Below are 17,602 nucleotides of genomic sequence, written 5' to 3' on the forward strand. Positions count from 1 at the left end.
ACACCCCTTTAGCTCACTCAAAGTCATCTCTATTCCTTAAGTCAACTGATCCATATAATAGAGGTCCTTTTCTCCCTTTCGCCCTAAACATATCTAGGGAATATAACTTCATCTAAAGAAATGAATTCATAGTTGCTACAGAAGAAAAAAGGTTAATTTCCACTTATAAACCATGTAAGGTTCCCTGTATAAAATTCTCTACTACTCCTAAGAACAGTAAATATAATGCACTTGGCTACTAACCTATTTTGATGATAAACTGACAAAGAACAAGAAAAACTGTCTGAAGCATTATGTTTTAAAAATTATTTTGAATTTAGTACTCCAGCTCCCTTGCCTTTCCTGGTAGACTGAGGCTGACTTGTTCTCATCAATAAAGTAAGAGGGACCTACTTACATTGGAGCTGCCCTCAGTTTACAATCAAGTCGGACCAGATTACGTATTTATAAACAAGTGACAGCACAATAAGCAACAATAATAGGTCATCAAAGCATATAGCTTCATTTTTTCAAATAAAAAGTACCTTAGTAATATAAAAATGAAGAAAAAACTATTAAACTGAACATGTGTACTGATTCTAATATAGTGTAAATTCAAAAGGACTATTTAGTCTACCTTAATTTAGACAATGAATTATTTTTAAAACTGTGCCCTCCTTCATTACCTCCCATCCTTCCTGAAAACTCAGATTTCAGTCCTCTTTTCCAGAAATCCTTTCCTCGTGGTGCTCTACTAAACTTTATTAATACTAAGTTCCTTACCATACACTGAGCACTTAGCACAATCTACTTTGCATAATCAATAGCCCTTCGGCTTCCCTGGCTCAGACAGTAAAGAATCTGCCTGCAATGCGGGAAACCTGGGTTTGATTCCTGGGTTGGGAAGATCCCCTTGAGGAAGGCATGGAAACTCACTCCAGTTTTCTTGCCTGGAGAACTCCATGAACAGAGGAGCCTGTAATGCTACAGTCCATGGGGTCACAAGAGTCGGACATTCACACACACACACACACACACACACACACACACACACACACACGGTGCTCTATGCTTGTTTCCCTTCAGATTTCCTCAACCTTTAATAAAGTTTGCAAGTTCTTACCTCAATTCAGTTCTGTTGCTCAGTCGCGTCCAACGCTTTGCAACCCCACAGACTGTAGCACACCAGGCCTCCCCGTGCATCACCAACTCCTGGAGCCTACTCAAACTCACGTCCATCCCAACGCTGATGCCATCCAACCATCTCATTCTCTGTCCTCCCTTTCTCCTTCTGCCCTCAATCTTTCCCAGTATCAGGGTCTTTTCAAATGAGTCAGCTCTTTGCATGAGGTGGCCAAAGTAAAGTATTGGAGTTTCAGCTTCAATATCAGTCCTTCCAATGAACACCCAGGACTGATCTCCTTTAGGATGGACTGGTTGGATCTCCTTGCAGTCCAAGGGACTCTCAAGAGTCTTCTCCAGCACCACAGTTCAAAAGTATCAATGCTTTGGTGCTCAGCTTTCTTTATAGGCCCACTCTCACATCCATACATGACTACTGGAAAAACCATAGCCTTGACTAGACAGACTTTTATTGACAAAGTAATGTTTCTGCTTTTAATATGCTGTCTAGGTTGCCTGGAAAATCCCATGGACAGAGGAGCCTGGAAGGCTGCAGTCCACGGGGTTGCTGAGGGTTGGACACGACTGAGCGACTTCACTTTCACTTTTCACTTTCATGCACTGGAGAAGGAAATGGCAAACCCACTCAAGTGTTCTTGCCTGGAGAATCCCAGGGATGGGGGAGCCTGGTGGGCTGCCGTCTCTGGGGTCGCACAGAGTCAGACACGACTGAAGTGACTTAGCAGCAGCAGCACGTTGATCATAACTTTCCTTCCAAGGAGTAAAGCGAAAGTCACTCAGTCGTGTCCGACTCTTTGCGACCCCATGGACTGTACAGTCCATGGAATTCTCTAGGCCAGAATACTGGAGTGGGTAGCCTTTCCCTTCTCCAGGGGATCTTCCCAACCCAGGGATGGAACACAGGAGGTCTCCCGCATTGCAGGCAGATTCTTTTACCAGCTGAGCCACAAGGGAAGCCCAAGTGTCTTTTAATTTCATGGCTGCAATTTCTGCAGTGATTTTGGAGCCCAGAAAAATAAAGTCAGCCATGGTTTCCACTGTTCCCCCATCTATTTGCCACTAAGTGATGGGACTGGATGCCATGATCTTAGTTTTCTGAATGTTGAGCTTTAAGCCAACTTCTTCACTCTCCTCTTTCACTTTCATCAAGAGGCTCTTTAGTTCTTCACTTTCTGCCATGAAGTTGGTGTCATCTGCATATCTGAAGTGCAGCTTGTGCTTTTTCCAGCCCAGCATTTCTCATGATGCACTCTGCACAGACGTTAAATAAGCAGGGTGACAATATACAGCCTTGACGTACTCCTTGTCCTATTTGGAACCAGTCTGTTGTTCCATGTTCAGCTCTAACTGTTGCTTCTTGACCTGCATATAAGTTTCTCAAGAGGCAGGTCAGGTGGTCTGGTATTCCCATCTCTTTCAGAATTTTCCACAGTTTATTGTGATCCACATAGTCAAAGGCTTTGGCATAGTCAATAAAGCAGAAATAGATGTTTTTCTGGAACTCTCTTGCTTTTTCGATCATCCAGTGCAATTTGACCTCTGGTTCCTCTGCCTTTTCTAAAACCAGCTTGAACATCTGCAAGTTCGCGGTTCACGTACTGCTGAAGCCTGGCTTGGAGAATTTTGAGCATTACTTTAAGTAGCATGTGAGATGAGTGCGATTGTGCGGTAGTTTGAGCATTCTTTGGCATTGCCTTTCTTTGGGATTGGAATGAAAACTGACCTTTTCCAGTCCTGTGGCCACTGCTGAGTTTTCCAAATTTGCGGGCATATTGGGTGCAGCACTTTCACAGCATCATCTTTCAGGATTTGAAATAGCTCAACTGCAATTCCATCAACTCCACTAGCTTTCTTCGCAGTGATGTCTGGCTCTAGGTGAGTGATCACCCCATCGTGATTACCTGGGTCGTGAAGATCTTCTGTACAGTTCTGTGTATTCTTGCCACCTCTTCTTAATATCTTCTGGTTCTGTTAGGTCCATACCATTTCTGTCCTTTATAGAGCCCATCTTTGCATGAAATGTTCCCTTGGTATCTCTAATTTTCTTGAAGTGATCTCTAGTCTTTCCCATTCTCTTGTTTTCCTCTATTTCTTTGCAATGATTACTGAGGAAGGCTTTCTTATCTCTCCTTGCTATTCTTTGGAACTGTGCATTCAAATGGGTATATCATTCCTTTTCTCCTTTGCTTTTTGCTTCTCTTCTTTTCACAGCTATTTGTAAGGCCTCCTCAGACAGCCATTTTGCCTTTTTGCATTTCTTTTTCTTGGGGATGGTCTTGATCCCTATCTCCTATACAATGTCACCAACCTCTGCTCATAGTTCATCAGGCACTCTATCAGATCTAGTGCCTTAAATCTATTTCTCACTTCCACTATATAATCATAAGGGATTTGATTTAGGTCATACTGAATGGTCTAGTGGTTTTCCCCACTTACTTCAACTTAAGTCTAAATTTGGCAATAAGGAATTCATGATCTGAGCCACAGTCAGCTGGTCTTGTTTTTGCTGACTGTTTTACCTCAATTATCTCATGTCAAATTAAGGGCAAAAAGTCTCAAGTTCAAGTTCTATAGAGGGCGTTAAAGATAAGCTGAATGATCTCTGTCTCCCTTAAGTTATTATTGAGGGGCAATAATAAAAATGGACAGTCTCCCAAAGGGGAAAGGAATTTTGGTTTAAGAAAAAGAACTGCAAATGAGAACACTGGCCACTACCTGCATAGACTTTTTTTTTTTTTAAGAAGTAACAGTTTACTCACACATACTCATAGTCATTTTAATTATTAAGGTTCATTTAATAGGATCATCTGAAAGGCTTGGCCATGAAGTTTCTCATATGAATTACAAAAATATCTGTTAGAGATTATTAGGACCTAGACAAAGTATTAAAAAGCCATTACTTTGCCAGCAAAGGTCCGTCTAGTCAAAGCTACAGCTTTTCCAGTAGTCGTGTATGGATGTGAGAGTTGGACCAGAAAGAAGGCTGAGCGCCGAGGAATTGATGCTTTCAAACTGTGGTGTTAGAGAAGGCTATTGAGAGTCCTGTGGACTGCAAGGAGATAAAACCAATCAATCCTACAGGAAATCAGTCCTGAATATTCACTGGAAGGACTGATGCCGAAACTGAAGTTCCAATATTTTGGCCACATGATGCGAAGAACCGACTCATTTGAAAAGACTCTGATGCTCAGAAAGATTGTAGGCAGGAGGAGAAGGGGATGACACAGAACGAGATGGTTGGATAGCATTACTGACTCCGACTCAATGGACATAGGTTTGAGCAAGCTTCAGGAGATGGTGAAGGACATGGAAGCCTGGCATGCTGCTGTCCATGGGGTCTCAAAAAGCTGGACATGACTGAGTGACTGAACGACAACATTAGAACCAAGTGCCACATTTTATTGAAATGATCTATGAAATCCTCATGCAACAGAAATTCTAGAAAACTACACATCTGAGTATACACATCAATCTAGACTTTAAAAGAACCAAGAAACTTACCGTGCCTGAAAAATGAAATATTTTCTGCTAAAAAATAAAAGCATACGAACTTTTACTAAAGGAAATCAGTCCTGAATATTCATTGGAAGGACTGATGTCGAAGCTGAAATTCCAATACTTTGGCCACCTGCTGCGAAGAACTAACTCATTGGAAAAGACCCTGGTGCTGGGAAAGGTTGAAGGCGGGAGGAGAAGGGGACAACAGAGGATGAGATAGTTGGATGGCATCACAGACTCAATGGGCATGAGTTTGAGTAAACTCAGAGTTGGTGATGGACAGGGAGGCCTGGCGTGCTGCAGTCCATGGGGTCGCAAAGAGTCAGACACAACTGAGTGACTGAACTGAACTGAACTTGTACTCAAGATACATACACATGCAGTAAACATATCAAGACAATGAACTATAGGAAACAAGAAAAAGAATGCCTGAACATTGGGTTTGATTTCTGGCTCTTCCACTTACCTGTTTTCTTAGGAAAAAAGTTATATACAATAATATTGAGCATCTCTTCCTGCTCTGAAACTCTGCTTTTGAAGTCTGATTAGTAAGTGAATTACCAGCTACTAACAGCTAAAAGATTAAATATGACACAGTAAGATCAAAGTATAGTTCATAAAAGAACAGTACCACCAGCCAAGTTCATATCTCATGCACAGCAAATGATTCATGAAAAGAAAGAAGAAAAAAAATTTAAGAATTTTGACCAGATTTCTTGATTTCTGAATGAAAGTTACAAGTTTTGTGGGCCTGTTCCCCAAGGTTCCCAAAGTAACAGCCACCATATTGTCTACTCCAACTTAGAAAAGAAACAACCTTCAAGTCAAGCATATCCCCTTAAATGAAATTTTATAAAACTCTCCAAATCACTTATCATCCTTCTGAACTCCTGGAAGCAGCGTCTCTCACACAAGACAATTAACTACATATTTTTTATGATAGGCCTTATATTAAAGGCTTCCCTTGTGGCTCAGCTGGTAAAGAATCCGCCTGCAAAGCGGGAGACCTGGGTTTGATTCCTGGGTTGGGAAGATCCCCTGGAGAAGGGAAAGGCTACCCACTCCAGTATTCTGTCCTGGAGAATTCCATGGACTGTATAGTTCATAGGGTCGCAAAGAGTCCAGACACAACTGGGAGACTTTCACTTCACTTCACTTGTATTAAATAATAATATTTCTGAAGAAAGTAAACAAGACTTTTGGTATTGAAGAAAACCAGGCAGAGAGATAAAGGCTGAAAGTGAGATTTAAAAAACATAAAATTAAGTGAAAGTTTTGACATAATACACAACTGAGTGACTGAACTGAAAATCTTTTCCAGACACCTGATTTTCAAAGCGATGGCAATCAAATTTATACCCTCTTAAAAAGATGAGAAGAGTTTTTCTACTCTTTATAATATCACCAGCCCTAAAGGAAGACCAAAAGGTGCTAATATTGGAGGTTACTCACACAAACAGGTCAGTCAGATTACCCTGGAGTGAAGCCCACAGCCAATAAGTTCCATGGACAAGCACAGAGCTTCCAATCAGCTATTCAATGCCCACTTTAAAATATAAGCAGAAAGCCCACGGCCAAACACAGAAGTCCCCTAATAGAAGGGTGGCGGGGGGTGGGGGTGGGGGTGGGGGGTAGGGGATTTGCAAGCAAAACAAGCAGAAAAGGGCAGCTTGGAAGAAAAAGGGATGAGGTTAGGGAAAGAAAATTTAAGGAAAGACGAGAGGAAGGAAACAAGTGAGCAAACTCCTTTCAGAAAGATAAGATTTTTGAATCCATGAAATAACAAGATGTTATTAAAAGGAAAAACAGAACATTCAGAGGAACAAAGAGCTCCTGTAAAGTAAAAACATAATCATAAAAGAGAAAGTTGCAAAGATAAATGTTGAAGGAAACTCCCAGAAATTACAGCACAAGGCAGACATGGTAAAACAGTACACGATCAGTCCAGGAGGTTTAGGAGTCAAAAACAGGAGTAAGAGAAAACAGAAAATTGAAGAGAGGAAATAATTTTTTTAAATAATCTAAGAAAATTTCCAAACTGAATGGCATGATTTTCAAGACTGAAGGGGTCTACTCTGTGCCAAGCACGATGGATGAAAATAGAAGACTTAAAAAGGCACATTATGCAAAATTGATAGGTAGAGCCTTTGTGCTTTCAGTGAGAAAAAAGTTTTCATACAAAACCCCAAGAATTAGAATGGTGTCGGTCTCAAATGGGGGAAAGCTGGGGGTTAAATTAATGATTAGCACACCAAACGAAATTTAAGAACTCCAAGGAAAACAAGAAATTGTCCTGGAAATAAGTAATCCTATCTGGAAGAGATGAGGAAGAACAGAAGGTGAAGGGAGAAGGGTGTGTAGGGAATATATGTGTTTGGGGTAGTACAGTGGTTAAATCTCTTCTTCTGTAATGGGACAGATAATTCCTAAAACTAAAAAAAAAAAAAAAGAAGAAAGAAAAATCAAGAAGCACAGCTGTTTAGAAATTTGAAGATAAATTCCAAAGGAATCAGCTACAAGAGTTCAAAACGGTTGGTTCCGGGGAATCTTCTCCGAGAGGAGCTTTTAGAACTATTTGATTGTAGATAAACTAGTTATTTTAACTAAAAAAGAAAAGAAAATATATTAAAGAAACAAAGTAAAACAATAGCACACTACATGGATAAGAAATAAAAAATTATATTACATATCATGAACTAATTTCCCTAATATTAAAAGGGTCCCATAAATCAGTAAGAAGATGAACACCATGATAGATAAATGGACCAAAAAACCCCCCAGAAATGGATCTTAAACTATGTACAACTTCACATTCATAAAAGAAATGAAAATTAAGACTACACTAAGATAATTTTTCACGTGTCAGACTGGCAAAGGTCAAAGGTTTGATAATCATTCTCTTGACGACATGATGCAGGAACATACATTGCTGGTATCAAGAGAGTGGTACAACCTCACCAGAAGGCAATTTAATAAAGTCTACCAAAAATTACAGTTGCACATACTCTTCAACCACATTCTAAAATTCTACCTACAGGTTTACTCCTAAATGTACAAATGGTAGATGGTGGATGGACAGATGAATAGTTAACTGGATGGTAGGTAGAGGGACAGACATATAGTGGCAATGGTAAAACAGACAAAACAATTTTAGTATCACTCATTTGGCAACTGATAATTTTATTATCAGTTCTAATACTCTGAAGCTCCAATACTTTGGCCACTTGATGCAAAGAGCCGACTCATTAGAAAAGACTGATGCTGGGAAAGACTGAAGGCAGGAGAAGGGGACAACAGAGGACGAGATGGTTGGATGGCATCACCGACTCAATGGACATGAGTTTGAGCAAGCTGCAGAAGATGGTGAAGGACAGGGAAGCTTGGCATGCTGCAGTCCATGGGGTCGCAAAGAGCTGGACATGACTGAGTGACTGAATAACAACATCAGAACCATGTGCCATATTTTATTGAAAAGATCTATGAAATCCTTATGTAACAGAAACCCTAGAAAACTACATATTTGCGTATACATATCAATCTAGACTTTAAAAGAACCAAGAAACTTACAGTGCCTAAAAAATATTTTCTGAGCAACTGAACAACAGCAAATTTTATTTAATAGGGATGAATTATGATATACACTTAAAGATAAAATATAAACCATAATACCCTACAACTTTTAAAAAAGAATATATACACATGTGGGCAAGTGCACAGATGTATATATTCCTGCATAAATGTTTATATTCATTTCCTGGAAGCATACAGAGAACTGATACCTGTGGGGAAGAGAAATCAACAGGCTGGTAGACAGAAATTAAAGAGAGAATCTCCATTATATACCATGCTGTATCTTTTCTGTTTTAAACCATGTAAATGTAATGAACATTAAATACTTAAATTTAATACCATTTCATGGATGTTATTTCAACTATGAAAATCCCTTTATAACGAATCCTTTAGTAATCAAAGCTATAATCTATAAAAATGTAAATAAATTTTGACTAGAAATATCAATATAGTGATACCCAAAGGTTTTCCTCTCTGCAAACAAAGAAACAATCACTCATAGTGACATGGGGAGAGAGCCATTAACACCCAGCAGACACATCCTGCTTGTTTCAATACACTGGCACTTCTTTGAAGTAGTAAACCCACTGGTAAATCCTACTATTAAAAAGAATAAATAAAAAGCATGGACTCTACACTTGATGCAAGATTTTAAAAAAATTGGGATGTAATTAATAATCTCTAAAAGCACCAATCTAGGGCAAAACACATCATAAATTCATAAAGAGATGTATATACCACTAACAGAAAAGTTCCTTTCTCGAAAGAATTTAGAACAAGACTAAATATTTAGTATTACTTACTATGCTATAAATCAAAATATCAAATTCTAGTTAAATGAACTGTACTTCTGTAAGAAACAAGGTGAAAAAATTCTCATGGTGCATTTTATAATTTTACAGAAATAGGATTAATAGATACTTCCCAAAAAGGAATATAAAAGCTGTATTATGAGGCATGTTAGCAAAACCCCAGCATTTCTGGTACCTCTTGCAAGACATTTCTTCAGTGTAAGATATTCTAGTATAGCATACTCTGAAAGAGATTTGATACAAACGCAGTCCTAAGCAGATTTTAGCTAGCAACACAGAGCTACAGGAAAACACAAAATAATCTTTATCATATTTTCACAATGGCAGTAAACAAAAAATTACAGATGTCCCTGGGGAAAGGCAAAAAATATAAAGCTTCAATTAGAGAGAAAAACTGTATCTTATATAGCTATTAGTATCATCAGTCAGCACAGGGGAGCCTGTGGAGCACTGTGGTGCTTGTGAGCGTCCAGCACGGCGAACGGGGCCAGAAGGTGCAGAAGGTGATGCTGCGCCCATCAATCTCATCTTCAGATACTTGCAAAATAGATCACGGATTCGGGTGCGCCTTTATGAGCAAGTGAATATGCAGACAGAGGGCTGTATCATTGGTTTTGATGAGTATATGAACCTCGTATTAGATGACGCAGCAGAGATTCATTCTAAAACAAAGTCAAGAAAACAACTGGGTCGGATCACGCTAAAAGGAGATAACATTACTCTGCTCCAAAGTGTCTCCAACTAGAAGTGACAGATGAAGTGAGAAACTATTTGGCAATACCATTGGTTTTTTTAGGTGTCCTTTGTTAGAGATGTAGTTCTAAAACATGTATTCATATTGTTCTGCTCACCCTTATGTTATTACCAGATTACAATAAATGCTGTGGGACTGTTTTTATTAAAAAAAAAAAAAAAAAAGCCAGCATATGGCTATCGTTATGTAGACTCAATATTACCCTTGCAAAGACCTTTAAGATAATAAAAGCTAACATTTATATAGATTCTTTATATGAGTAGGTGCTGGAGCCTGTATTATCTACACCTACATCAATCAAGTCACTTAATCTTTGCAACACACTTTTAAGATGGATATTATTACTATCCTCACTTTATAGATGAGAGCACCGAGTCAAAGAATGGCTGAGTAACTTGTCCAAGGTAGGTAGCAGAGCTACTGTTACCAAGCAGTCTAACTCCAGAGTCCATTCTCTTAACCATCAACAACACACACCATAGTAAATACTTAAAATATGTGAGGTTTTTTTCTTCCAGAGTTTAAACAAATCTCCACTTCCTCACATGAATAAAAAAACCGGTTTGTCAGAACCTTGACTCTGCTTTCTCTCAAACACACTATTTAATTCACTAGCAAATCCAATCAATTTTATCTCCAAATGTATCCTGAATCCATCCCACAGCTCTCATCTGTAGCTGCACCATCGCAAAGTGATCGCTGTCCACTGCGTAGACCACTGCAATAACCAGTGGTCCTTCTTCCACTTTTGCCTCTAATTCATTCTCCAGAGTGGTCTTTCTTCCATATGAAGAAATCATTTCACTCTTGACTTCCCACCGAATTTAAAGAAAATTTAAAGAAAAACTGACCACAGTCCTCTATGATCTGACTCCTGTTTAGTTCTTCAATCTTACTTCCTATAACTCTTCCACCATCACTTAAGCTCTCTAGCCACTGTGGACTTATCTTTTCACTCAACATGTCAAGCTTGTTCCCTATCTCTGGACTTTTGTTTTTACTTCTTCCTCTTCCTGGAATAACCCTTATTTCTCCACCCGCATACCTGCATGGCTGGCTCCTTGACATTTAGATCTCAGCCCAGCAGTTTAACTCAAAGAGACCTTTCCTGAGAACCCCGAATACTATCACAGTTCATTTTTCAGTTTTCTTTTACTCACAGCTTGCTGAAACGGTTTTTCATCCAGTTCTTTACTTTATTGATATCAGCCAGAATGTAAGATCCAAGAGAAGAGAAACACATCTGTCTTACACAATGCCAAAATGACTACAACTACGCATGGTACACAGTAAGCACTCCATAAATATGTACGGAAAAAAGTGAAAGTTAGGTGCACAGTCGTATCCAACTCTTTGCAGCTCCATGGACTGCAGCCCATACCACGCCTCTGTCCATGGAATTCTCCAAACAAGAGTACTGGAGTGGGTTGCCATTTCCTTCTCCAAGGGATCTTCCCAACCCAGGGATTGAACCCAGGCCTCCTGCACTGCAAGCCAATTCTTTACCAACTGAGCCACTAGGGAAGCCCATAAATACGTATGGAATGAATGAATGAGCAAGTGAGCACCAAATGAAGTAGCTGACTTACCAGAAATAATCTGCATTGGATAATGCTCACATTATGGGAGGCCTACTGCAACTGAAAATGGCTGAACCACAGTTTCCAACTCAAGCTCAGTAAAGCTAAAAAATACAATAGTCCAGATTGATATAAGGTTCAGCACTGTGATTTATCAAACGTATACAGCAACAAATTTCATTCTAAGGACCACACTTAAGAGGAACATTGACAAAATTAAAATATATCTCAAGTAAAAGATGAGAACAGCAGGCAACTGGAAAAAATACATCAGGTAACAAACATCTGAAGAAGCTGGGACCACTTAGACTAGAGAAGAGGAAATAAGTCCCAGGGCTTCCCTGGTGGTTCAGACAGTAAAGAATCTGCCTGCAATGTGGAGGACTTGGGTTCTATACCTGGGTTGGAAAGATCCCCTGGAGAAGGGAAAGACAACCTACTCTAGTATTCCTGCCTAGAGAATTCCTTGGACAGAGGAGCCAGGCCGGCCACAGTCCATGTTGTCGCAAAGGATTGGACATGACTAGCAACTGAGCGACTTTCTGCATTGGAGAAGGAATTGGCAACCCACTCCAGTGTTCTGGCCTGGAGAATCCCAGGGACAGGGGAGCCTGGTGGGCTGCCGTCTATGGGGTCGCACAGAGTCGGACACGACTGAAGCGACTTAGCAGCAGCAGCAGCAGCGACTATATGCAGGTCAGGAAGCAACAGTTAGAACTGGACATGGAACAACAGACTGGTTCCAAATAGGAAAAGGAATACGTCAAGGCTGTATATTGTCATTCTGCTTATATAACTTATATGCAGAGTACATCATGAGAAACGTTGGGCTTGAAGAAGCACAAGCTGGAATCAAGCTTGCCAGGAGAAATATCAATAACCTCAGATATGCAGATGACACCACCCTTATGGCAGAAAGGGAAAAAGAACTAAAGAGCCTTGAAAGTGAAAGAGGAGAGTGAAAAAGTTGGCTTAAAACTCAACATTCAGAAAACTAAGATCATGGCATCCAGTCCCATCACTTTGTGGCAAATAGATGGGGAAACAGTGGAAACAGTGGCTGACTTTATTTTTCTGGGCTCCAAAATCACTGCAGATGGTGACTGCAGCCATGAAATTAAAAGACGCTTACTCCTTGGAAGGAAAGTTATGACCAACCTAGATAGCATATTAAAAAGCAGAGACATTACTTTGTCAACAAAGGTCCATCTAGTCAAGGCTATGGTTTTTCCAGTAGTCATGCGTGGATGTGAGAGTTGGACTATAAAGAAAGCTGAGTGCAGAAGAATTGATGCTTTTGAACTGTGGCGCTGGAGAAGACTCTTGAGAGTCCCTTGGACTGCAAGGAGATCCAACCAGTCCATCCTAAAGGAGATCAGTCCTGGGTGTTCACTGGAAGGACTGATGTTGAAGCTGAAACTCCAATACTTTGGCCATCTGATGTGAAGAGTTGACTCATTTGAAAAGACCGTGATGTTGGGAAAGATTGAGGGCAGGAGAAGAAGGGGACGACAGAGGATGAGATGGTTGGATGGCATCACCAACTCAATGGACATGAGTTTGGGACTTGGTGATGGACAGGGAGGCCTGGTGTGCTGCAGTTCATGGGGGTCACAAAGAGTCGGACACGACTGAGCAACTGAACTGAACTGAAGTGACTCACACACACACACACACACATTAAGTTTGAGCAGGGCTGATAGTGAATCCTGAGTCCTTGTAAAAGAAGAAACGGCATGTTTATCTATTCCTGAGGGTAGACCTACCAGGTGTCTAGTTCACATTACAATATTTCTTTAAAAATTGTTATTCATTACAGAAGCTGAAAGAAAGGATGAAATTAAATTAAAAACTGGAGCGCAGCTGTCCTTCAGTCATTTAACAGTTTACATGCACTACTCACCACCAAAATTAAAGAGGAAAAGACAACTCTGTACTAGAGGGTGTCTTTGTTTACAAATACACAAAACCCAAGATGCATCATTATCTTGGCGTCTACTGCAACAGAAAAACCGAGTGCCCTTCCTAAGCTAAAGTCAAAACGGAATATGGAAAGAGGAGCAAATAAACAAAGAAGAAGGGGAATCTGAGAGGGATAAAAGATAAAATGTAATTCCCCATTAAAATGATGCTTACTATTTAGAGACATAAACAATAAAAAAATTGTACTCATGGAATAGCATAAAATCTGTACATATAAGGGAAAATATCCCAAAATGAATATAGTTGTTGTCAGACTGATGATGTTATGCCAGTCCACAGCAATCTAAAAATACTACATTTAATTGGCTCTATGTCAGTATTTATTGAAGGAGCGTAACAGGTATTGGGTTGGCCAAAAAGTTTGTTCAGTTTTAAGTAAAAATAAAAAACCTATTTTTCATTTTCACCAAGAACTTTATTGAACAACATATCCCATAACGGAACAAACTTTCTGGCCAACCTGATACATGGATGCTCAATTTATACTTTATTTCTACTTTTCTGTATGTATGAAAATTTCCATCACCAAAATGTTTTAAAACTAACAATGCTGTCTCTCTCTGTGTTCTATCAAAATTAAGAGCAACTAAATTTATATTTTTTTATCATAATGATATTTAAAGTGCAAGACATGTAGAAAAAAAAAATTCCTGAGCCATTTCATTTTGCCTTTACTCCTTCATGATTACAAATGCTAAATATCACTCACACTTTTATCAGCCTCATGGCCAAAGGTAAGAATCTTTTGCTGTCTCAACAGTTTGAGGGGGCAGACTGCAGAGCGCTTTCTTTGGTCAGCAACAAAATCCTCTCAGGGACAACCAGGTGACTAATCTAAGAGGGTTAATGGTCCTCTCACCTCTTATTATATATAAAGTTAACTTTAGATACAGAGGCTTCTTATAACAAGCAATTATAATGTTTTTATCTTATTTGAGGCACCAAAGAATAAGTAAATACTTCCGTAACACTCATTCTGTGACAGGCACTGTTTCAAATGCTTCACAAACATTAACTCATTGAAATTCTACTCTCAAAAATAACAAATATCAAAAAGGCAAACAATTTTCAAAGCGACCTCTAGCCAAAAATCTTTAAAGAAAACAAGTCATAAAATTTCAACAAAGGACATTCGTATACTGCAAAATTCCCCCTCTCCTTTCTACATTTGGCACAGTTTTCTTAGAGGGGGCATGTGGATCTTGGTGAGTCTATTCAACAACAGCATAATCTGTCAATCCCATCTGCTTCCTATCAAACAGAAGATGTATCAGGGAGGCCTCAGGCCCATGGACAAGATTTTCCTCAAGGGTTTCTAAAGACAAGTATGGTGTTTTGCCTACTGCTGCTAAGTCACTTCAGTCATGTCCAACTCTGCGCAACCCTATGGACAGCAGCCCACCAGGCTCCTCTGTCCACAGGATTCTCTAGGCAAGAGTACTGGAGTGGGTTGCCATTTCCTTCTCCAGGTGTTCTGACTAAAAAACTAAACAGCAATAACAAAAATGCTTAATTTTTTTGTGAGCTCTGTCAGGCTCTATATTAAGAGACTGACAGTACTATATCATTTAAATCAAATAACTAGGCAGTAAAGTTAGTACTATCAATATTCTTATTTTACAATTGAGAAAAGTCAGATACCTAGTATATTCATACAATACAACTTAGGTGGCAATCAGGATTCAAACCAAAGTAGACTAGAGAGCAGCTTCTTAAACTTAAGGCTTAAGTGCTTAATGCATTAAAAAAACCTTTTCCTTCCTTTTTAAAATCAACAATATTCCTATAACTGTATGGGGACCCAAAAGGCAAGGGTACTAAATGTAATGTGGCACCCAGACAGGATCCTGGCAAAGAAAAACGCAATTACTAGAAAAGCTGGTGAAATCTAAATCAAGTCTGGAGCTTAGCTGGTAGAACAGCACCAATGTTGGTTTCTTAGTTTAGACCACAGTAACATAAGAAGTTGACAGAGAGGAAACTGGTCAAGGGGTATGCAGGAACACTCTCTGTACTATCTTTGGAACTTTCCTATAAACCTAAAATTACTTCAAAATTTAAAATTTCTTTTAAAAAATTTAAGAGTAACAAGTCAGTCTCAGGTTTCTACCAAAATTAAGTAGAACACCCCTACCAACCAAAGTGTTGGCTAAAGCAAGGATTATACATTGGCTATGGAAAATCTTTCTACCTGTGATTTGGCCAATCATGCCAGGGTGGCTTGTAAGTGTATCCTAAAAATACCAAGAGTATATAAACCTGGAAACTCTGACCTAGTGGTTCTGTTTCTGAGAAGTTATCTTAAAGAAATAAGCCCAAATGTACAAAAATATTATTTTAAAAGATTAAAAATACTAACAAATAGGATCTATCAGTATGTTAAAAAATAATCCTCGATAATAGGAACAGGAAGTTATGTATTTGGAAATAATATAATTCTCCAAAATGGAAGATCAAGAGAGAAAAATCTTTGTGTATAAGCCTCATTATGGTGTTATTTATACTGAATATAAAAACAATCTGTATATCCAACAACAGAGAAACGGAACAAATCTATAGCAGTGGTTCTCAACCAGGAGAGAAAGACATCTGGCAATGTCTAGAGACATTTGCGGTCGTCACAACTGATGTGGGGAGAAGACAAGCCTGGCATCTAGTTAGAAGAGGCCAGGAAGGCTGCAAAACGTCCTGTGCTGCAGAAAGCCTTGCAGCAAAGAACAGCTCAGATGTCAACGGTGCTGAGGCTAACAGGCCCTCGTCTACAGGACGAAGTACCATACAGTCGCATCAGCAAAGGACTGGGGGGCAACATATTTACAATTTAAGGAAAAAACAGCACACTATATTTAAGCTATTTGATTTTAAAGGCAATTAAAGAATCCCATAAGAATTCAATCCTTCACTCTCTCCCACACACCTGCTTTATTTAAAGCACCTGAAGCAGGAAAGGAGTAGATATATCAGGCTAGTTTCAGTCTTCCAAAGCGCAATGCACAGGGAAGTGGCACTGTGTCAGATTTCAAGGAAGCAGGCATGACAGAAGTGTTTTATCTTTAACTAAACTGTTGTTTTTTCAAACATGTGAAGGGATGCAAATTTCATCCCAGTGGCATAAAAATTATTTTGAGACATCTGAAAATCAACAGATGCAGAAAGAGGATTTGTCTAAACCCCATTCCCCATATCTATCTAAAGAGCAGAGTCTAAAAGAATTATCTAGACAAAAATGCTTCTTTCAAGGGAGATTTCCAATAACAGAGTAGACTAATGCCTATCACCTGAGATGAGAAATCAATAGTCACAAAACTATCATAACTGCCATCTACTTTCCTAAAGACGTATTTGTCTTTCCTAAAAGTCTCTTGTTTTGTAAGTGGAATAACACAACACCACAGCACATAAGTAAAACCTACCAGTAACACAAAGGTAAAGAACCAGAAACAACAGAGCAAAATTAATTCACCACTCTTTGTCTATGGTAGATCAAATTTTTTTTTTCTGGACAAAGCTGGAATAATCTGAGCAATAAAATAAAGTGGTATTGGATTATAAAACAAAGTATAAATACTCAAGTCCATACTGATAAAAATCAGTGATTGAAAAAAATGAAAGAATAGACAAACCTCCAGTGCAAATTCCAAGTATTTTATGTAGATAGACTATACAAATAAGTAGAAACTTTCCACCCTTCTAAGTGTAGACTGAGCATGGGGACTTCCTTTTCAAAGAGCACAACATGGAAAGGCGGGTAAAAAGAGTAACTTTACAGTGAAGAAACCTGACATATACTACTAAGGTGAGCAAGGTCAACGTCAATAGTCATAATCATATTCATTGTATGCTTTCCTGAAACAATATGATGAAAATAGCACTTGATCTCTGTAGTCTTCTGCCACAAACTCCATTACTCCAATCTAATCATGAGAAAGAACTAGTCAAATTTCAGCAGAGACATTCGACAAAATACCTGACTAGTACTCCTCAAAACCGTCAAGGTCAAAGAAGTCTGAGCAACACACATAGCCAAGAAGGGCCTAAGAAGACATATGATTAAAAAGAATGTGGTTATATCCTAAATGGGACCCTGAATAAGTACAAGCTTTAGTTCAGTATTCAGTTCAACTGCTCAGTCGTGTCCAACTCTTTGCAACCCTAGGGACTGCAGCACGCCAGGCTTCCCTGTCCATCACCAACTCCTGGAGCTTCCGCAAACTCATGTCCATCAAGTTGGTGATTCCATCCAACCTTCTCTTCCTCTGTCGTCCCCTTCTCCTCCTGCCTTC

At 39.2% G+C, this 17,602-nt stretch overlaps 1 protein-coding gene and 1 pseudogene across 4 annotated transcripts in view; one reads left to right on the plus strand and one right to left on the minus strand.

The window, feature by feature from the left end:
* Positions 1-17,602, minus strand: part of PPM1B (protein phosphatase, Mg2+/Mn2+ dependent 1B) — an 89,053-nt gene that overhangs the window by 38,782 nt on the left and 32,669 nt on the right. The window lies entirely within an intron of this gene.
* LOC106701215 (small nuclear ribonucleoprotein E-like) lies at positions 6,710-9,895 on the plus strand (annotated as a pseudogene).

Source organism: Bos mutus, chromosome 11, assembly GCF_027580195.1.
Source record: "Bos mutus isolate GX-2022 chromosome 11, NWIPB_WYAK_1.1, whole genome shotgun sequence".
Taxonomy (NCBI): Eukaryota; Metazoa; Chordata; class Mammalia; order Artiodactyla; family Bovidae; genus Bos; species Bos mutus.